We start from the raw sequence: 23,199 nt of genomic DNA on the forward strand, positions 1-23,199 counted from the left end.
TCTGTTTGTGCAGAAGAACTAAAATGCCTTTTTTGATTCCCTCATGCAGTTAAGTGGTTTTTTTTTTACACAAGGTGCGTGTTTTATATTTCAGTCACACGAGCAGCCCATTCTTCGGACCATGGCCACAGTCAATGCTGTAAGCAGATAGTTTCATATTCACTACGTGTGTATTGTACTTTATAGAAGGTATTGACTGAGCTCACCTGCCATAGTGGTAGCGAGTGCATGACCATAGTCGCGGTCGTTCAGCGATCCAGCATAGGACAGCGCGATGTTTATAAGCACTGCACTTCACTGAGCTGTTTTCTGAGAAAAATAGCAACATAAAATATTCTGCCAAGAACTTTGGTTGTAGTCCGATGACGACATACGCACCAACGTTTTTAGATACCGTCAGTTGGGTAAACACGCGTGGTTGGAGAGGCGAGGAGCGGCCCCCTCCCGCATCCCGCGCAGCGGCGGCGCTGCTTTCGCTTTGGGGTTGGCGAAGGAGCATCCTCCGTTATCTCTGCATGCGAAACAGCGGAAAATTCGCTTCCAAATACGCGGATTGTAGTTAAAGCAGCTTGATGAAGGCCGAATGAATACAACTTAGTGATAAATAAGGGCCGTGCCGGTTCCTAAGCATAAGAAATGTATGGTTATTTCTTTGGCTGCAATGACTCAGTGATGTGGCCAGCAGGTGGCACACTGTGCCAGTACCATTCCCCCCCCCCTTCTAAGAAAAATCTTTTCGCTCTTGTTTACAGAGCAAAAAGTCACACTCGACCACACTCATTTATCCGTCACTCTATTGAAATCGAGGTAGTACCTCTACACCCCGAAAAAATATTCTTCCTGTGCCTCTGCAATAAATAGGGTCCATCTGCGCCTTCAGGTTGTGGGAGATTCTAAGCAAATGAGCCTGTTGTAATTACACATCGTTTGAATTGCGTGTAAGAATATAATTACGAACCGCTGTGCCTTTTTTTGTACAGCTAAAGGAAAATAGACAGGGCACGTGGCAATTTTGCGCAAATCAGCACCACAGTCCTGCTATGCTTTATATCAGTGAGCTTGCAAGCCTTATGCTGGCACAGCTGACATAAATGGTATAAATTTTATGTGAAGATGCATTTCATACATAAACTCCTTGGATTGTAGCCTAAATCATCCGAGGAGTTAGGAGAAAGGCTTCTAAATTTTATGAAAAATAGAACACAGTGCAATAGATGTCATACAGTTAGTATCTAAACAACTTTTACGTGGAAAATGGAAAAGCTCTTTCACATTTTGTATTTCACACGCGACACGACGAACAAGCATGCTTGAGTGAATTAGCGGTAGGATGAAAACATGCCAACCTGTAGTGCGCCGGGCTGTCGAAGTTGGTATGCCTTCGAGGAAAACACTTGGGATTAGCGGCACTTCTTCAAACTCCATATAATCCTGCAGTTCTCAAGGCTTGCACAGCTGCTATTCCACAAGAAGCCTTGCAGGTGACAGTCAAGACCTACATTTCGAATTCCAGAACCTAATTCCTTGCTGCGAGCACATAGTAGGCGGAAACGTCAAAATTCAACGTGGTACGTTAGCACTAGAGCCCGGTGCTGTTCCTCGGATTTTTCCGAATAATCCTGCACACTTGTCTAAATCAGCGGCATTGAAGTGCAAGAGGGAACTCCGGCCACTAGAAGAAACTGCGAATTTCCAGGGCCGTGTGTCGGGCGTTGGTGGCGATGTAACTGACGCTAACATGGAGTACTGCTATGTTGACGAAGCTACTGGCTCCCCTCCTATTAAAAGTTATGTCCAGAGGCAGGTACTTGGTTGGCTGCGGTACACGACCGACGAAAGTTTCAATCCAGAAATGACAAGCTTATTCAGGATTTTTTTTTCAAAGTTGTTCAAAATAAAGGTATTGTCGAAATGGACAAGGCAGTGGTGATAACAAAAGGCTTCACCTTTGTTTTCAGTTGTAGGGGGAAGCTTGTTCTCTCGTGTGCAAACAGCGAACGTGGTTTGGGAAGCCAGCTGAAACTTACGAGCTTGCAGATGGTGTCAACTTTTTCTAATATGTTGATCACCTGAACACATACAACACATACATGCGCTGTCATAGCAGCTATTTCCTTCGATTTAGACCGCAACATCAGCCCCGAAGATACGGGATGTGTGGAGGATCACTTTCAGGCTGTCCCGGAAAGACTTATGCCCACCATGCAAGAACAGAAGGAAGAATCGTTGAGCTCGGTAGAAGAAAAAAAAGAAAGAAATCCACAAATCCAACGAAGCTTCACCAAAAATTACACTCGACTACTAAAAGAAAAAAATACGGTTAATAGGGCCACAGTTTTGGAGGAAAAGTGTAGAACCACATTTGGAAAACGAAAACGCGTCTTTCCAAAGGTTCTACCAGTCAAGTGGACTAACTGATGACCGGCCTTCATCCAACACAACTGATATTGCTGACCAAAACCTCTTTGAACCCAAATTCGCAAAGCATTCCCTTAATTATTTGTTTAAGACGTGACAATGTCGGCAGAGGTAGTATGTTCATTTTTTATATCAACCTATAAGCAGCAGCAGGGCTCCATATTTTAAGGAGCAGGCAAGTAATCAGCTACTCGGTTTTGTAGCGCAGCCTTCTGGCTTCGCTTTGAAGCTTTCAGCGCAGTACAAAAAGAGAGTTTGAAAAAAAAAGAACTTCTTTTTGGATAAGCTCGGCTTTCCAGGATTAGAACATTGTTCGCTTTTGTAATACAGGGAACAAAGTTGCCACTTCGAGACACAACTCATGCTCGGAGGGGGCGCCAGTAGCTTCGTCAACATCGCTGCTTTCTATGTTGACTTAGACTTAAAGCCACCACTTGCGGACACACAGCCCTTTAAATTCGCGGCTTAAGTTTTGCTATTTTACCTTTGCGCTTTAATGCTGCTGGTTTAGACAAGTGCGCAGAAATATTCAGGAGAATTCTAGGAAATGCACTGGACTTGGGTGTCCACATACCACATGAAAGTTCTTTGTTTCATCTTATGGTATGCTCACAGTAAGTGGTTATGTCCTCGGCTTCGAAATGTAGGTCGGAAATGTAAGTCGGAAATGTATGTCTTGATTGTCACCAGGAAGTTTTTCGTTGAATAGCTGCTCTTCAGGTCCTGAGAACTGCAGGGTAATTTTGGGGGTTTGAAGAAGTGCCGCCGATTGCAAGTGTTTTCCTCAGAGGCATAGCTACTTTGACAGCCCGGCATGCCGCAGGTCGGCATGTTTACTATGTTAAACTGCTAATTCAATCAAGCATGCCTGATTGTCGTGCAACGTGTTAAGTACTATGTGTTGCGATGAATGAAATCTAACCTTCCCTTCAAGCTCCCGCCGCTATGGTCTAAGCAAGCGAACAAAACAAAAATTAGCGCTGCCGCGGGACGCCGGTGGGGGCGACGGCTCAATGTCAACGCTACGCCTGCATCGTTGCTCGGAGTGAATACGTGTTGGGGCTGCCTTTGGAGCGAGCTTTTCCAGCTGACAGTATCTAAAAACATTCGTACGCACGCAAGGCCATCAGTATGGACAATGCCGTGACAGTGCCCATTACGGATGAAGTCACTTTAATACGTCTCATACATGCATGTTTTTATAGATGCTTGTAATAATTTACAAAATGCTCAAGTAGCCCAATGGGCACGTTTCTGTGGTGTTTCAGTTCAGTATACTTCATTCATGAACATGCCAATGATACAAAGTATCTCAGGTAGTCAAAATCGATCCAGAGTCCTCCCCCCCATGATGGCCTGCTTCATAATCATGTCATCGTTATATTACTACTACCAATACTAACTTCTTAATATGCCTTTGTTACGGTTGCAAGACCACCATCTAATATTTATCAAAGTATACAGGAGGGCTCTTGTAAGCAGGAGAGCTCTTGTATTTCTTTGCAAAACACATTCAGCTTTGTTAGGTGCTATACAGTGCCTTGACAGGTGTGCATAGTTTCTGAAGTCCTCAATTTAACTTGTCTTCAATAAATTCCTGAATCAGTACTAGCATTTTGGGCTGTTTTTCGATTTTGTATTTATTTTGCTCAAATCCTTTTTTTTCTAACTGTGTGACCTAAATTAATCATAACACCGCATTTCGATTCTTTTTTTTTTTAGAAAAAACATTGAGGATGAAGTGTACCATTTTTGCATTACTTGCGCTTGAATTTCCGAAACTCTGAACTTGACAAAACAATGTTATCAACTATAGAACATATTGTTTTTCCAAGTCAAACAAAAACATTTATAAGAAAAGTAACTTTAGAATAAGTGTTCTGGGTTGAAAACCTACACCTAAAGTTAACTTAATGCAAATCCAGTTCAGTGACCAGGGCAAACTGTTCATTGGGCCATGTGTACACACTTACTCGCAGCACGAGCAGTATGACATCTGCATAAAGCATGCCAAATTTATGTTGTCGGTCTGATAGTGTCAAGCTTGCCACTGCATGAATTATGAGAACATTTTTTACAGTGCCACCACCTGAATCATCTCCTGCACCAGCCTCTGCACCAGCAGCGGCACCAGCGCGTGATGGTGAAAGCAACGATAAGCAAGCATCTCTCTCATCAACAACATTTCTTGGGTCTTTGTTCAACGAAGGTGTCTATAAATTTTAATGTTTTTGGACGGACAGTGTTAACATTCGGCATTGCTACTGATGTCTCATGTATTGAATTTAATTTTGGTGAGCAGGCTTGCATTATTCATATTTTATAATCATTAATTTCAGACACAATCGGTTGTAGGCAGAACAGCTTCATTGGACCCCAGTTTGAGGAATACAGTAAAAGAATTCGCTAGAAATCTGATCAGCGATTCTTAAAATATTCTCTTCGTGAAACACCTGGTCGAGCAACAAATAAATAAAGTGCCAGGGATACCAAGAGAATGAAACGTTTGCAGAACAAAAAGCCCTATGCACATTTCTAATAAAGGCTTCCAGAGTGCCGGCATAATCTTAGACCATGGTTTTTTGTAAATATGCGCGAACTCTTAAAAAATTTTGCTGCCGTGCCCCGAACATGCTGCTTCTACTCGCTAGGCTATATGGTCTTGCATTGCAAAGTAGCACACATAGTGGGGTTGATCTCAGATTTCCTGTTGTGGGTAGCGTACGTGTTCAACCGGTCATTGTCGTTATCGTGTCTAAGCTGCTATACGAGGCTACATATGTGTGTTTGCTGCTGGAGTGCTGCGAAGCGCCATACTGTGCTTGGGCGAGGCAAATAGCATGTGTTGCATCAACGTGGTGACGACTAGCTTCGTGCACACAATGCGTCTCCGTGATGCTCAAGCTGTTTTTCGTGAGAGGGCGGCAGCGGAAGATATGAAGCGCATTTGTGTCATTCACTACTAAAAGCATTCAGTATGCTTACAACGCTGATATGCTTGCAGTACCATAAGCACGTTTGTGATAGTGCGTCGAGATTTTCGGGTTCCCAAATCACACTTTTGAAGGTGGTTCGGCATGAGGTTGCAGTGAACAGTGGTTCAGCACATGTTTGTTGTCATATAGCATTAGTTGTATACTGCGTGCTTTTATCAACTGCACGGTCAAGCAGATAGCTAAATGTGATTTTTATGATGTGCTCCTAATAAAGACTAACACTGACATGCTGGAGCTCTGGGGAAGCTTGAAAAGCTAAATAAGCAGACCTACAGAAAGCCTATGCAATAGTCTGCTTAATAATATCACATTATTGTAAATGAAAGCCTACTACTATGTTACTACAATTGTTGTGCAATCACAATTTCTTTTCAATTTTTGAGGAGTGTTATTCTATCGTTTCCTTTTTAATGTTCATGAAGTGAACCTAGTTTGTAGAATGTTTGTTCTATTTCATTCTATGGTTTGTTCAGATTAATAGGTTGCTTGGTGCGTAAAAAGGTAGTGCAGTTAAAACCTGGTGATAGTTGGTTAAAAGGCTTTCTGGAAAGGCTGTTTGAGTTATGGATATTCTAAACTGATTAAAATATGTACTTGTTTCTCCAAGTTACTAAAAATTTGTTTTCATTTGTTCCTAACACGAGATATTAAATGCCACTGACTGCTCGAAATCAAGGTTCTTCTGCTCAAAAATGAAAATTTTGGTGCTCCAGAAATTGCTGCCAATCCCACTTCAGCCGTCTCATCTCCGGTGTTTGCGCAGGAGAATATAAGCTCCATAGGGGAGATTAGCTGAAGTGACTTCTGCACCTGAAAAGCATAGATTTGATACTTTTCCGCTGTTAGAGAATCTTTACTGCAGCAGTGAATGAAGTTTTGGCAACCACAAACAGACGTTGAATTTTCAGCAATATTCGTTTGATGAATTAACGACTGATTACTTTGCGAAATGGCCTACACTCAAACTAAAAAATAAAGTAAAAAGGGCGTCTGTCGTCCCAGAATAATAACCATCATTTTACAGCGAAAGCTGTTATGAGATCACAACTTGGGTCACGCGCAGTTGTCCGCCGCCACTGCCGGTGTCTGTAACCTCCTCGCGCGAAAAAAAAACTAGCACCAATGATACAGTGGGGCTTTAACCCGGGTCCGCTGGGTGCCACCTCAGTATTCTACCACTGAGCTACAAAGATTATTTTCTTTTTTTCTTTAATGAATGATATTATCACCAGTAAGTACACAGAACATACTTCATCAGAAGTCAGGCAAACACACACAAGCGTCAAGAACGGGAAGCCACTCCGGAACGGTGTCAAAAGTCTCGACAACACTGCGCACTTGAGCAGCTGCTTCTCGGAAGACAGATCTCGTCGACCGTGGTGGCTCGGCGTGTCTATCGATCATGCGACTTTTCCATAATGAATAAAGTCCCAACAACATAGACAAGTCGTAAGGAGTACTATCAGTCAGAATCTTTTTGAACGGAAGGAACCCAATACCATGGGCTGTGATTGGAAGCTCTTTTTTAACGTTCTTTTTATAATGTCCTAAAAATAAAAAGCCTCACGACAATGAATAAAACAATGCTCTATAGTCTCAGGTTGGTTGCAGAGTCTACAATTCACTGTCCAGGGTACGTATATTGATTTTTCATTCAGCCACGTTTTCACAGGCAGTGTGGAAGTGTGCAGTTTAAAGAAAAATGTTTTCGCTGAAGGAGATATGCACATTCTACGTACACGAAATAATACATCGTGATGGCTTTCGATAAACAGGTTCGGGGAAAAAAATGTTCACAAGTGCAGCGGTTACATTCGTTCTGTCAATAGTATACAAATACTCTAAGGTAAACCTGGCTTTCAAAAAACTGACAGTATCAACAATTTCTTTTAGGAATCCCCGCAACGGCAATTCCTTAGCAATGCTTGTTGTGACATGAATAAAAGGAAGGTGGTAACATAGACGGTTACGAAGAACCGCTAATAGAAATGGGTGGCGCACATTCTCGAGGTAGAAAAATCGCAACACCAACTGTCGCACGAACAAATGCACAAGGCCGAGGCCACCCTTTTCGAGTGGAAGAAAAAGATTGTCTCTTCTCATGGGTTCCCAGGAAGAGCTCCAAATAAAGCAGGCCAATATCCTATAAGGCTTGAATGTGTACCCGAGAGCATTGCAACACCTGCAGACTATAATGAAGCTTCGATACAAGGGATATATTGTACGCTTTCGCTGTGGCAAAAATGGAAAGCTCCCGTTCGTGCCATGTTGCCATCATTCGGCGGATCGTAGTTATCGCAGTGGTCCAGTGTGGGCCGCTGTTACAATAGTTATCGAGAGGCACACTAAGGTATTTCATAGGAGTCGCATTCCAATGAATATTTGCGAAGACTGAAGGAGTTGTAGCCCACATGCCTAGCCAGAATCCACTACTTTTATCAACATTTCTGCTGGCACCAGCGACTTCACAGAAACGTAAAGTTGTGTTGAATGCTTCTTGAATGCTGGGTTTATCAGCGCAAAAGAAGGCAATGTCATCTGCATAAGCTAGAACTTTAACTTCCTCAGCATCATATCGGCAGCCTCTTAAGCTGGACGTTAGAAGCACACTTAAACATAATGGTTCCAGATAAACTGCAAAAAGCAAAGGTGACAGCGGACATCCCTGACGTACAGATGAATTTAACTCCATTATATTTGAAAGTGTGCGATTTACAATTAGCCTAGCTGTGGACTTCTTATAAACGAGTGAGATACCATTGTATAGTACATCACCCAACTGCAGGTGTCTTAGGAGCCGGAACAAAAAAGCATGCTGTACCTTATCAAATGCTTTTGCAAGGTCAATTTGCAGGAGGGCTACTTGGTCCATGCTACCATCTATACACTCAAGAACTGAACGTGCAATATGAATGTTTTTCTGTATAGAGCGACCACGAATTCCACATGTTTGGTGGTCACCTACACATCAAGTAATCACTGTCTGTAGCCGATTTGTCAACAATTTAGCAAATATTTTGCAGTCAACGTTACATAACGATATAGGCCTGTATTCGTTAACTCCCTTCAATGCGTCAGGATCAGCACTTTTTGGGATTAATGTTGTATGGCTCTGATAGAAAGAAGGAGGAAGTTCACCACGGTCATAAGCCTCTTTAAAAAGTTGCTCAAGGAAAGGTATCAGAAGTTTCTGAAAAGCTATGTAAAATTCACCACTAAGGCCATCTGGGCCAGGAGTTTTGTTTTTCTGCAACGTTGTTATTGCAAATCTAATTTCCTCTCTGGTTATTGGCCCCTCTACAGTGAGTCTATCATCTTCTTGTAACTGAGGCACTAGACGATAGTTAGAGCGCGAGAACAAAACGACGACACAGAGACAAGAAGGACACGAAAGACACGAGTCGTCGTTTTGTTCTCGCGCTATAACTATCGTCATGCCATACCAACTAGCCCAAGCTGCCACACTTCTGAGGCACAAGGGCAATGAAGTGGTTTCCTTCTTCCTCGAAATTCTCCTGAAGCTCAGCCGCGGTGAACAAACATTCGTAATAATCTTCAAATACAGCTCTTATTTCACATGTCTCTGTGCAAAGGGAACCCCGCGACTCAATTTGCAGTATCTGTTTAGAAAGTGCATATCTCTTTTCATCCCCGAGAGATTTTTAGTGGGTTCCTCTTCAGTGAAATGGGTAACACGGGAACGAATATAGCTCCTCTGTATAAATCTGTATCATGTTTCTGTATCTGTGCTCGAATCACATTTATCTCATCCCCGCACGATCCCGGCTGTTGACTTTCAAAAGTATGGAGCTTATGAAGTAATTCATAAAGATAGCGCTTTTCAGCTTTTTTTCTTTGCGCTATTTCGCATGAAATACTAATTTCCTGATACTTGACTCTTTCTTTGAACCTTTCCCATTGAGCGAAAATTGGCAGTTGTCGACACTGTGTTACCTCTTGTACCGATTCTTTTACTACTTTAACAAAACAATCTTCGCGCAACAACTGTACGTTAAGCTTCCATAAGTCCCAGTTTAGAGGTGTTTTACGAAAATATTTAGGACCCCAGGAAACAGTGACCAAGCAATGGTCTGTAAAAAAATATGGGCTTTACAGAATAATTATGAATGTGAGACCATAAGCTTAGAGATACATATACACGGTCATGCCGAGCATGAGAGATGCCTTGAAAGTGCGTGAGCCTCACTGAGGAAGGTGCATGCGCTCCCACATCTATTAAATTGTGGTCATTCAATAGTTTCTGCAGTAAGGCTGCACTTGCATCATAACGATTTGTTATATATAAATGATCTCTAGCGTCACAACCACAATTAAAGTCTCCAAAAACTACCAAAGTTCTGTCAGTGTTTAGTAGCGAAGTTAAAGAAAGAAAAAAAGAATTCCTTTCATTCACTTTGGAGGGAGCATAGACACAGATAAACCTCCAATTATGCAATGAAAAGATAAGTCGCAACAAATGAGGCGTCCTTCCCCATCAACATGTAGTGACGTCAAAATATGATTCAAGTGCTTTCTAACTAATAAAAAGCATCCAGCGGATGCACCACGCACTGGGCTGATGTATAAATTGTAATCACGGAAAACTTCCACTGCAAGATCGGCATCACGAGCAGCGAAAATCTTAGTCTCTTGCACTGCAAGTACATCAATGTTGTACTGCTCAAGCACGTGGTGCAACTGCCACTGACGCCTTACATTCCTCAAGCCACTTACGTTGAGTGTCGCTACACACATGGGAAACGTTAGCGCGGTAGCCATTTCGATATCTTAGAACTTTTGTAGGTCACCTTTAGCCACAGGGCAACCTGTGGCTTTACCTCCTTTGCACTTTTTAGGAGCACTTTCCTCAGGACGCTGGCATAGGCGGCGCATCTCTCGGTTCCTAAAGAAGGTGACACGGGCACCACACGAAGACACTTGCTCTGTCGTGTCTGGCGCACTCGTTGTTGCTTCATCGGTGACCGGTGCCTGACGCTTCTTTGTCTGACTGCAATCAGATCCTTCTTGTTCCTCATTGTCAGGAGGCTTGTCTTTAAGGCCTTCCAAGTGGTGTTCGTCAGCAGCATTGCATTGATTTATGGTTTCACTGGCGTCGTTAGCGGTGTTATTTTGCGTGCCAAGGGTATCCATGGACAAGTGTTCCGCTTCTTTCAAGGCACCTTCTGCTCCTCCCGCTGCTTCTCCTGTCGCATCAGCTACCTCAGTGACACCAATAAGATGATCGAGACGTTGGTCTTCTGTGCCTTGACCAGAACGGAGTTTGTTGGCATAAGTCGACACGCAGGCACCCGACGAGTGACCAAAACGCTGGCACTGCAAGCACCTCGGTGTTTTGCACTGTCGTCGTACATGCCCCACTCGCTTGCACCGAAGACACAGTGGAGGCCTACCGGGAATTTTTACGAGGCATTGGTGGCCATAGATTGACATAAGGTGTGGTGTGACATAAGGTGTGACATAAGGAGCTCACAGTGATGGTGTCCTTGAGCTCCAAGGCAACGCCTCTATTTTTTGTCATCCATTGTTCCATTCCTGCACATCTCAGTGCCTCTCTTTCAACGGACTTCACAACGCCGTAAGCCTGGAACGCCTCTTCAACACGTCGCGATTCAAGATGAGGCGGAAGCGAAAGAAGTTTCAGCCTAATATTCTTGGTCTCCGGATCTAGCACCATCCACTTCAGCCCTTTTACACGAAGCTCACCACAAGTGACGAGTTTCTGCTTCGCCATGCTGCTTGCACACGTAACCATCCATACATGGCTCATTTGATACTGGCCAACTCCTACAATGTCCGCTGTGCTCACCACTTTAAGCAGCGCGTCACGGAAGTCTGGGGCCCGGTAGGGCCTACCATTCAAGTCGGCATGAAGGAAAACGGAATTCAAAACATCGTTACCGGTTGGAAGACGTGGCAGGACGATTTTATAGCTTGAGTCTTCATCATGAAACGGAGTCGATGATCCTCGGCCGTGTGCCGATACGCTGTTATCAGCAGAGAGCATTTTGGAACGCAGCCGATCGGTGCGGCTTCTTCCTCCTCTCCCTGTGCTTGTGAATTGTTGTGAAACTTGCGTTAAGCACGCTTCATGTCTGGAAAGCAATCGCGTTAATAAGATTTATAAAGCGTTTTGAAACAGCGAAAGACCAACCAGTCAAACAATGTGAATAGCGTAAAGAGCGGGCCTTCCATTGCTCCAACCCATCACAAAATTTGTTCTTGATCTCCTATTAACTGTGGCACATACCCTAATCAGCCTTAATTCCTCATCGTCGTCAGCCACTGCACGAGCGATTGGCACAAAATTCCTCGCAATAGTTTAAAGGACACTACGCTTTTCAAAAGAATGACGAAAAATAGCATAGTGAATGCCAGCCAACTACTCAAATAAATTTATTAATAACGACCTAGAGGGTATCAAGCTAGTGTGCTTGCAGTAGTTACCCAATGAGTGTTTAGAAAAAAGCTCCAAAAGGCCGCTCTTATAGCTTTTGCAGTGACTGTGCTGCGCCTTCCATGCAGGCCTGGCGTTTTAGGGGCGAAGCTTTTTATAGCGGCAACCATTCGTTCCCCGTAGAATGTAACAAGTATAACAATTTGACCTCCAAGGTGGTGCCGGTGAGAGACTTGTTCTGTGCATTGTTGAACAATAAAAACAGCGCTCAATGTAAAAGTCAATGGCTGCTAATGGGGAATGAGAGACAGGAGCATTCGGCTTTTAGTTAACACGCAGGCTTCGATCACCATTAGCAGCCATTGGCATGTACATTGAGCACTATCTGACAAGAAAAGGTTGCAACGTTATACTCGCTGGGTGTAACCTCCTTAGCTTTAGAAAGGTTTAGCGAGCGTTGAGCCGCAGTGCCATGAATACAATGAACTTGTATATACCTTGAATGAACTCGAGGTGGTTAAAAATGGGAAGTAGTTACGAAGCGCAAGCCGTAAGAAAGTAAAAGCCGAATTCTCCGCCTCTCATTTCCCATTAGCAGCCATTGGCATGTACATTGAGCACTATCTGACAGAAAAAGTTTGCTACGTCATATTCGCTGGGCGTAACCTCCTTGGTTTTCGAAAGGTTTAGCGAGCGTTCGGCCGCAGTGCCATGAATACAGTGAACTAGTATATACCATGAACTCGAGGTGGTTGAAGGTGGGAAGTGGACCCGAAGTGCAAGCCGTAAGAAAGTGTGCGTGTGCCACCTCTCGTTTAGTCCTTGGAATGTCCGCTAGATGGCGGTGCTTCTATATGGGGAATATATGATGAAAATATGCGAGATGGTGGTACTTGGAGTGTTGAATAGATGGACGAACGGACACAGAGACAGATGCATGGATGGACGCATGAATGGACGCAGGGGCGGCTGCATGGTCGAACGCAGGGGCGGACGCACGAACAGACGCACGCACGTACGGGCTGATGGACACATGGACGGTCACACTGACGGACGCATGGACGGACGGAAGCAAGAACGAATGGACGGACGAATTCTTCGCCCCACTCTCCATCGATCACTCCATGGATATGGTGCCATTTTTTATTTTGCCTTCTTTTTCTTGCAATGTAGCCGCGTTCCCAGCACTTTTCTGGTCACAAATGGCATGTGCGCTATCAGCGTGACATAGTATTCCTGGTAGGAAAGTGGCAAGCGCCGAGTTTTCAAGAGAGGAAATGTAAGCAATGCAGATGATTATTGTTGTGAGACAAATGGATGCACATTTTATCTCTATTTTTTCTTTGAGTGTACATGTTCGCACCTACATGGCAAAATGTCGCTCTAACACAAAATGTTGTGCTTGCCAAAGAGCCAATAACACTGTTGCATTAGTTAACTGACAAATATGACGTGAGCTGTGCAATCTCGCTATTTCTTTAAATATTGCAACTTTGTTTTTCCCCTTTCTGTACGCATGCAGATCTATGCTGGGTGTGACCGGTGGATAGAAAAGGATGCCTGGGGCATGTTGATCTCATCTACAGACACCAGAATCATCTACTGGACACCAGAGCAGCTCAAATGCTGAAGTGTCACGGGGATCTTGTCGAACAAATATAAGTCCCTTGGGAAGACACAGGCGAAACCTGCCATGACGCCGGAGAAGCTAAACTCTCTGAAAGGTATGATGATCGTAGGTCTTAGGTTGTATCAGCTAATGGGGATCTTGTGTCATTGTTTCTGATCATGTCCCTTTGAATAACACTATCACAGGTAGCAAGCTTTTTTCACATCCTGCTACCTGGTGCTTACTGCATTGTGATCTTCATTGGGATCGCAAGTATGCCGGCGTAATTCTGCATTATGGGTAATTCTAGGAATATATAAGACTCTGTGTGAACATTTCGTGGCATCGGTTCTAATAAGCCGATGGGCATGTTCGTGTGGTTATGACTCAGTTGATTCGGGGTATAGTAAAGACTTGTTAATTTAGAAAATTGGACGATTCGGAAGTATATTCTGGTCCCACAAGAATATGAAATGTTGAAAGGTGTCAAACTCTTCTTTATTCAGTCACATTTGGCCTCAACTTGGTTAAATTGAGATGATCCTTAGAGTGAGCCAATTGTGAAGTGCACAGGAGGCCATTAAAGCTATGCTCACGGAATACCAAAGTAGAAGGCATAGTCGCCATCCGCAATCGCGTTGTTAGCGACCAGTGCTTCAACAAATCGAGGAAACTTTTTTCGTTTTTGTTTACTTGGCGCACGTTAACTGCGTGGACTCTATGTATGTTCATGTGAATAATGGCTGAGGTTAAAGCTGGGGAAGAAGAAGAAGTGGATCTGTTCAGTCGCTGTTTCTGTGCACTGTTCAATTTCTGCTCTTTTCTTGGACTATTACGCTGACATCTATTTCTTTGCGGTGTGCCAACAAGACGTCGGATGAAGAATTCGAGGGCTCGGCGCCCTACAGGTACGAGGTTCTTTTATCAAAGACTTGGCTAGTACGCGACCACTACGGTGGTTGGTAGCCATCGCCACGAGCCTTATGCTCGTCCAAGTGCGTTAAACCACATGAGTGATACTACAGGACAGAATGAAAAGCCTGGGGGCTTACAGGTGCGCCCAAGCATCATAAAGCCGGCACGTTTTCAAATTCACAACCGCGAAATGGCTCCAGCGAGCACAGCAGCAATGGAAGACGATGAAGCAAAGAGCAAGAAGCTCCGCTTAAAAGCTAATCTTTTCGACGATAAAAAGTCAACTTATTACCTAAGTGATGAAGACATGGACGAAGATAAACCATTTACGTTGGTTGGGAACGTTGCGAAAGTAAAACATGTTTCTCTGCAGTATTCAGATGAACAACTTCTAGAGTACTTGAGAGACGCAGGGGTTATATCAGCGCGACGGCAAATAAAATACTACCGCCAGGAAGATGGAGGAGTAACGTCGCGTCCACTTCACTCAGTGATTCTGACTTTTCGAGATGACCACCCGATTCTATGAAGAATCTACTTAGGATTCACTAGTCGCCCAGTGCAAGAATATCTTGGTCCATCACTTCGGTGCTATAACTGCCAGCGATTTGGACACATGGCGAAACGTTGCCGTAACACACGCCACCGGTGTAATGTCTGCTCAGAAGAACACCACCATAATGAGTGCAAGTCAGTTCTCCAGCCTAAGTGTGCAAACTGTGCAGGTAATCACGCTGCCTCGTATTCAGGCTGCCCGCAAAGTAAAGCGGCTGCAAAAATGCATCGGCATGAGCCTATCTATGCAAGAAAACCGTGCCTCAATGAACCCTCTACAAACCTTGAGATTGTTCATCCTGTACGTGATCTACCTCAGCGCACACCACAACAACAGCCGACAAACACGCCAAGAGAACCACCAATAGAACCGCCAGGAACACACCCGAGAGACCACTCACAAAAAGTACATTCAAGAAACCCAACTTACGCGTCAAAGCTGCGAACACCCACGTGACATCAGCCGCAAAGTAGTAGAACCGACAGCGCCAGTGTTCGCCCCAACTACAGCCTCACCGCGATAATCTAGTGAATAAGGTACACAGCTGCTGACCCGCAGGTCGCGGGATCGAATTACGGCGGCGGTGGCTGCATTTCCGATGGAGGCGGAAATGTTGTAGGCCTATGGGCTCAGATTTGGGTGCACGTTAAAAAACCCCAGGAAGTCGAAATTTTGGGAGCCCTCCACTACGGCGTCTCTCATAATCATATGGTGCTTTTGGAACGTTAAACCCCGATATCAATCAATCGATCAATAAATCGCCCCAACTACGACATCGAAACGTCACGTCGTTCTCAACAGGCCTCAGAAACTTGACCATTCAATGGAAACCGTGCCTCTGAATTAGTCATGCATTACTTTTTACCAATGCTTTTCGTAGCTCTTAAGGCAATCTTGTCTGTTCTACCGGAAGCAAACAACCTGCCAGAAAAGCCCTGCTGCCTCTGGGAGCACTATTGTGCCAACAATCTGGGTCAAACCTGTGGCAAGTAACTTATTAATAAGCGCTATAAAGATGTCTCCATATACCAGTGGAATGCCAATAGTCTTCGAAGGAAGTGTGCTAACTTCCGCAAACTCCTTTTGCAATATAACTTTCCAATACTTTGCAACCAAGAGGCAGGAATGAATGATGGTGTCCAGCTCTCCAACTGCGTGATATATAAGTCATCTCGTCGAAGTGGTCCTAGCAGAGTGCACTTGTGCGTCAGAAAGGACCTACCTTCTCAACAAGTTCACTCAAGTGATTCGGACTTTCCGGAATTCGTCGCTTGCAAAGTATCCTTTGGTGAGCAGTGCGTAACAGTGATCAATTTTTACCTACAACCTTCAAGCCGCATTTCAGTGGAAGAGCTAACAAATATCTTCAACATTTCTAATTCATATAAATTTATATGCGGAGACTTTAATGCACCCATCATAATTTGGGGTAGTGATCAATGTGATGCACGTGGGAACATTGTTAAGTGTGCCGCAGACAAATGCAATTTGACTATTTTAAATGACGGCTCCTCAAATTTTCTCCGAGGGCATAATTACTCTAGTTGCATCGGTGTAACCTTGTGTTCCCAAGATCTAGTGAATTGTGTGGTATAGACAACGAATGTAGAAACACGTGGGAGTGACCATTTCCCCATTCTAATAAATCACCCCTACTTGCGAAAAGACGACACCAGACGCTACAGCAAACTGACGAACTGGAAAGCTTTTCGGTACAACCTAACAAACTAAAATAGTGAACTCACGACAGTTGAAAGCTTTACTGAATTTCTGCAAGATAATGCAAATAAATGCAAATAAATGCACAAAGAAAGTCCCATTTCCTAAAGACTATGCTGCAGTCGATGGAGAGTATGAACATCTAGGAGCCATCAGACGACGTTCAGAAAGGGCATATCGACGCAGCGGAAGTTTAGAAGCATACAAAAATGCACAGAAAATCCACAGTGTAATGCGCAGACGGCTAGAAAATTTAGGTAAACGACGCTGGCGTGATTTCTGTGGAACGCTCTCTCCCCACACACCTGTTCCAAGAATTTGGCTTGTAATTCGAGCACTTAGTGGCCCTGTATCACAGAGCTTCCCATTTCGTGCTCTTGCTGTAGCCTTGGACAAAGCGGAAGCTGTGGTAGCAGATAAATTTTGTCAACTTATCAGTAGGCCCGCCGCATCACACGGTGCCCTATTTGATAATTCTGTCGCGTTAGCCAGCCAGAAAATTATTGCTTTCTTTTGGGCCCAGCATCCTCAACTAGACCCTGTATTAATCATAAGGGAGCTGCATTGTGCTATAGCATCATGTCATCTAAAATCGGCCTCTGGGCCGGACGGCAATACGTACAATATGCTAAAGAACCTTGAGCCCACAGGCACAACTATTCTCTTAGATATTAACAATAATCTATGGATGCAAGAAATTGTACCCGAGTCTTGGAAGACTGCTCGCATCATTCTAATCTTAAAACAGGCTAAGACGCCCTTGAAACTTGAATCCTTCCATCCAATCAGTCTGACAAGCTGTTTATGTAAGGTAATGGAAAAAATGATTGATGCGCGACTTCAATGATGGTGCAACAGAACAGGTGTATTTTCCAACTACTTGACAGGTTTTAGGAAACAGAGATGCACAATAGATGCAATACTGGACATAGTAACGTATGTGGAGCATGAACGTGCCTGTGGTAGTTTGACGGTCGTAGTGTTCTTGAACATCACAAGGGCGTTTGACACAGTCAGTCACACTCGTGTTCTGCCTGGTATGTTGGAACTCGGACTGTCCGGCAGTTCTTTGCGAAGGGTATCCAAATTTTTATCAGGTCGTAAAATATTCATTCACACGAGCGAAGGAAAAAGTGCAGAACACGACGTCAGACAGGAAGTGCCACAAGGAAGCGTACTCAGCCCTCTTCTTTTCAAATGTGTTATGGCTGATTTAGCTAAAGGCTGCCTTCGAGGTTGAAATACTCCTTATATGCAGATGATGTGTGCATTTGGGCATCTGGCACGGAAATACGGTTAATTCAGATTGCATTGCAAGACGGAATAAATTTTTTCACCAACTTTTTAAAAGAAAGAGGAATGATTCTATCGCACGCAGACAGCTGTATTGCCCTTCACCGATAAGAAGTTAAAGAACTTAAATCTCAATTTAGAAGAAGATCCACTAATTATTGTGACACAGCATCGGTTTCTCGGAGTAATACTTGATAGGCAGCTATCATGGGCACCTCACATAAAGAACTCAAAAACGAGGTGAATACGCTAGTGAATATACTCCGCAGAATTGCTGGGACATCATGGGGTGGATCTGTATCATCCATGCTCGCTGTTCACAATGCTTTTATACGACAAAAAGTTGCATATTCTGCAGCAGTGTTGCACGGCCTTTCCCGCACTTCTGAGGAGCGACTTCGAATACTATTAGCTAGGGGACGGCGCGTCTGCATAGGTGTTCCACGAGCGACTTCCAGCAGCCTTGTCATAGCAGAGACTCGACAACCACCCTTTCCAGTCATGAGAACAATTGAAACATGCCGCCATTTTTTTCGTTTACAGACGCAACACAAGGACCACCCATTGGCACTGGAGATTTTACTAAGATATAAAAGCAATGCTCTTAACGATGTACAGAGTAATGTACATATATTACCCAGAAATGAATTTTGGAGCTCTGAAATGGACTATCCTCCATGGCTGCTTCTAAAACCAGGCATTGAATTCATAGTGGATGGCATTATCAGAAAGAGAGGCATGTTCATCCAAGCTGCTCAACAACTAGCGCTTTATTAGATACACATGCAGTATCCAGGGTACATACATATTTACACAGATGGCTCAAGTACTACAACGTCTTCAACATCGGCATTTATCATACCACAGCTCAATATTCAGGAATCGTTTAAATTATGTCGCATGACGACATCTACTACATCTGAGCTATTCGCTATTCTGTATGCTCTGATGTTTATAAACTCCGTAGCAGACGCTAGAAAATGGGTACTTTCCAGTGACTCACAGGCCGCATTATGACCACTCTCCAGTACAAACAGGACAGAAATAAGTGAGAGTATGACATACGAAACGCTGAAGGAGCTCACCAAAGCAAAGAAGGCGCAACATGAGATCAAATTTCAGTGGATACCTGGCCACTGCAACATTCCTGGAAACTCAGCTGCCGATGAAGCAGCACGACAAGCACATTGTAAAGACGTTACTGTTTCTTTACCAATTTCGAAAAATGAATTGCGTAGTATTATAAAGATTACAGCTTTAAGAATGAGCAAAACTGCTTGGTTTGACAAAATTACAGAGAGCTGCGATTTGTATCACATCGATCCATTCATTGAATTCAAAATTACGCTGGCATTAGATAGAAGGATGGATACTCTAATTCACCAATTGAGGCTAGGCACCGCATACACAAAACCTTTTTTGCACAGAATCGGCACAGCTGAAACTCCCGAATGCGAATTTCGATTTATAGATGAAGACGTCTGTCACCTTCTCATCGACTGCCCCCATCATAAAACGCCGAGACGCCGTCTTAAGTCCGAACTGTTTGCATTGGACCGCAGACCATTTAGCATGAAAAAACTTCTGGGCCCATGGCCAACTGGAGTTTACAGTCCCACGCTTTAAAAGCATTAACACGTTTTTTTACAAGACAGCGGGATTGCTGATAAGTATTAACAAAGAACAAACTTTCATTTGTAACACATGTACTTATTATGTACAGTATCATGTGACACCCATCACGTGTGTGTTGTGAAATGAATGAGGTGTCGACCATTATGTACATACGAGCGAATGCATCTTTATAAGGACCAGACGTGTGCTTTGCTGTTTTGTGCTGGTGGACCAAATATTAACGAGGGACATTTCCAGAGACTTCTTACACTGACTTTCGAGCATTTACATACCATTGTGATATGTACATGTAAGTGTGGTTTTGCATATCTGTGCCCGAGTTTTCTATTTTCCATGCACTGCTTTGTATGTTTTGCTTCAATATACGTGTTCAAGTTTCAATCAACGGCTAAGGAGTAGCCGGCGCCATAATGGTGCGCCAACATCTCCTTATATATCATATCAATAAAAAAAGAGAGGTTAAAGCTGCAACAAACAGCAGTATTGTTTTCCACCTCGTTCCTTTAGAACTGCGTAGTAACAATCCAAGATTGTGCATTAGCGGGCCAGGTATATTTCGTAGCAGATCCAGTGCAGCAGTTTTGTTCTATTACAAATACATTTCATTTTCATGTATTATTACATTTTTTGTATGTCGGATATTTTGAACTATCTTGCGGTGCAAGCCATGTCTGGAAAATCGGCGGGCGGCTGTATGTTGTGTGTAATGTCTGTGTGTAACACTGTGCTCTTATTTTCGCAATGGTGTTCCATATTTATATGGGAGATTACATGCCAGCAGATGTCGCCGCCAAAAGGGTGAAGAGCGTCCGCAGGCACCCGGCACAAAAGCTGGGTGATATGCAGCGGAAATACATACCCTAAATAAATGACTTTATTTCACTTCGAAAAATTGTACAGAAAGTTTTTACATTAAAGAGCCTTCAATAAATGAAGCTCGAAGGTGTCACTACACTTACGCTGCAAAACTGAGACCAACACCTAGAGTATACAGGCATTCATTTCATTTTCAGGTATCGGTTTCAGTTCCAGAAAAATTGATATAGTATATAAGTGTAATAGGCAAAAATAGCCCCTGTCATTTGCATCAGTCCTTCACTTCTTGCTTCGCAAATTTTCATTGCTACTTGAACATTGTATCAGCATCGCCACCATGTTTTGTGTGCCGCAGTGCTTTAATCTTCAGCATTGCATGCTCGATCAAAAGGGCTTGGATAAAATAGTTTATAGTGCATATTGTTTTGCATAATTAACCCTTAATGGTCACATTTTGGATACCACATAACGTGCATGCACAGACAACCATGTTTGCATAATAAGTGCTGGCCGTAACTATCACCCAGATTTTTTTTTCCTACTTGATTACTGCGCCCTAAACTTGTCGTTGCAACGATGGTAATTTTGGCTGTTATGAACCTTTCGTTCATTGTTTCGCGAGGCAGCTACCTCACGAGTGTGGTACGTGTCAGCTTGCTTTGTGCCATTTTTTGGTGATGTCTATTGTAGGCAAGTTGTGCTTCTGCAGTTGAAGGCACTCGAGCGTGGCACTGGTTCACATTGTTTCAGAACCACTGCTTCTCATTGTTGGCACTGGTTCACATTGTTTGAGTGAGATAGCCATCCTAAAATAGTCGGCAGGAACGTGCAGCTGCACAAACAGGGGCAACAACAAGCGAAGGTAAATTGTCGGCACTCTTAATTATGCAACCTTCACGTAGCCACACTGAGTGCATAAACTGATGACTCTGGGTTATCACTGCTGCTAAATTGGCATAGAATTGCATGAAAACTGCTTAATGAGCGTGCCTGGCCGAGCTTCTAGCACGCGTATCAGTTACATGCAGACCAGTTACATGCAGACCAGTTACAAACAGACCAGTTACATACAGACCAGTTACATGAAGACCAGTTACATGCAGACCAGTTACATGCAGATCAGTTACATGCAGGCCCAAATTGCGTATTCCGTCAGACCGACAGAGTGTTGGAATTTTTAACTGGGTTGGAAGTAGGTTTTGTTCACCATGGTCTATTTTGTTTTCGGTGTTCTCAACTAACGCATACTGACCACTCTCCGTAATGCGTCAGTTTGCAATGCATTGATCAGAACAGAAATGTCTTTCACATTGGAAAGCAGTTTTCACAAAACTTCAACAACAACAACAAATGCGTACCTAAACCGTATCAAAGGAAGAGCGATCCTGCAGTAAAAGAAAATGAGCTCCTAACACGATTCCTAACTCCCCCACTTCCTCAAAAAAAATAGTATGTCTCCCTTATGTTAAAAATATTGGCATAGCCATCGGCAGAGTTTTAAAACAGAAGTCAGAAAGACCGCGTACAAACAGAGCAAGTCAATAAACCTTCAGTCAGAACCCCTTACGACTGCCCACCTAATGTGTCCGAGGCGCCATCATAAAATCAGTTGTACCTACTATCAGGAAAGGCCTGTCAATGTGCGTGATTTCACCTCCGATGGTTCTGTCAATATTTTGTTCCTGATTCGCAACACACGTATAGCATAGGTCAAATAAATATCAATATAGTTCTATAACTGAGATTTGAAGCGTGTGCTGAGCATAGCAGCACACTACGTTTAGTTTGTAACCTCCTTGTCCTTCCTGCTTCCTTCCTCCTCCTACGCTTAGTCTGACTTCGTGCAGATGAAGACAAAGTCGAAACAAGCTCAATTCGAGCTGGCTTGGCATGTCGACAAAGAAAGCTTTCAAGTGTGTTCAGTGTCTTTCTAGCTTTCTCGGTGAATTTCGAGAAAACTACATGACTGAAATGCCGCTTTAAAAGCCAGTGTAAGTGGAAACACCCACCCCGCCATTCCACCGGAGCCAAGTGTTCAATTTGCAACGGTCACACTCGACCCCACTCGAGCCGCTCAGCCTTGTGAATGGGAGGTCTCTTACACTTTGCAGTAAGGTTGGAGAACATGGGCTCCTATTCTTTTATGGCTTTGTTTATGGGCTACGGCCTTTTTGTTGGACATGAAAAATAAAATAACGTACCTGGACGCTAAGTTAAAGTGAAATCGCTTGTTACCTCTTTGCTTGTGATTATTTAGTGTTCTTTATTACCAATGACACGCGCGGACAGGAGAGCTAGCTGATTACTACACGACTCCATTTCACGATACTTGAACGTTGGTCGTTCCAAAAAGTTCGACCTTCCTAAATTGAGATGTGTTTGCTGTGTGGGCGTTCTTAAGGCTCTGTAGTCTCGAGCAGACTATTTATTCATTTCTTTCTTACTTTTCTTTAAAATGCAAAGCATTTCTTAGCGAACTTCAGTGACTTTGAGCGTATCTATCTATCTATCTATCTATCTATCTATCTATCTATCTATCTATCTATCTATCTATCTATCTATCTATCTATCTATCTATCTATCTATCTGTCTGTCTATCTGTCTGTCTGTCTGTGCCAATCTATCTATCTATCTATCTATCTATCTATCTATCTATCTATCTATCTATCTATCTATCTATCTATCTATCTATCTATCTAGCCGCTTACGTTTGGATGCTCTCGTGTTCCCCCCCTTAACTTGGCGTGAACCACGTGAACCAAAGTTAGCATGGGAGGGTAGGTTGGTTGGACGAATATGACGCACTGGTCAAGACCTGAATAATGTC

The 23,199-nt window shown here is 43.5% G+C and overlaps 1 long non-coding RNA gene across 1 annotated transcript; it reads left to right on the plus strand.

Annotated features, from left to right (window-relative positions):
- Positions 1-95: 95 nt before the first annotated feature.
- Positions 96-6,031, plus strand: LOC142774452 (uncharacterized). The gene is made up of 2 exons (XR_012886406.1): positions 96-139; positions 4,499-6,031. It is a non-coding gene; the product is annotated as an uncharacterized LOC142774452 (long non-coding RNA).
- The last annotated feature ends 17,168 nt before the right edge of the window (positions 6,032-23,199 follow it).

Source organism: Rhipicephalus microplus, chromosome 10, assembly GCF_043290135.1.
Source record: "Rhipicephalus microplus isolate Deutch F79 chromosome 10, USDA_Rmic, whole genome shotgun sequence".
Lineage (NCBI taxonomy): Eukaryota > Metazoa > Arthropoda > Arachnida > Ixodida > Ixodidae > Rhipicephalus > Rhipicephalus microplus.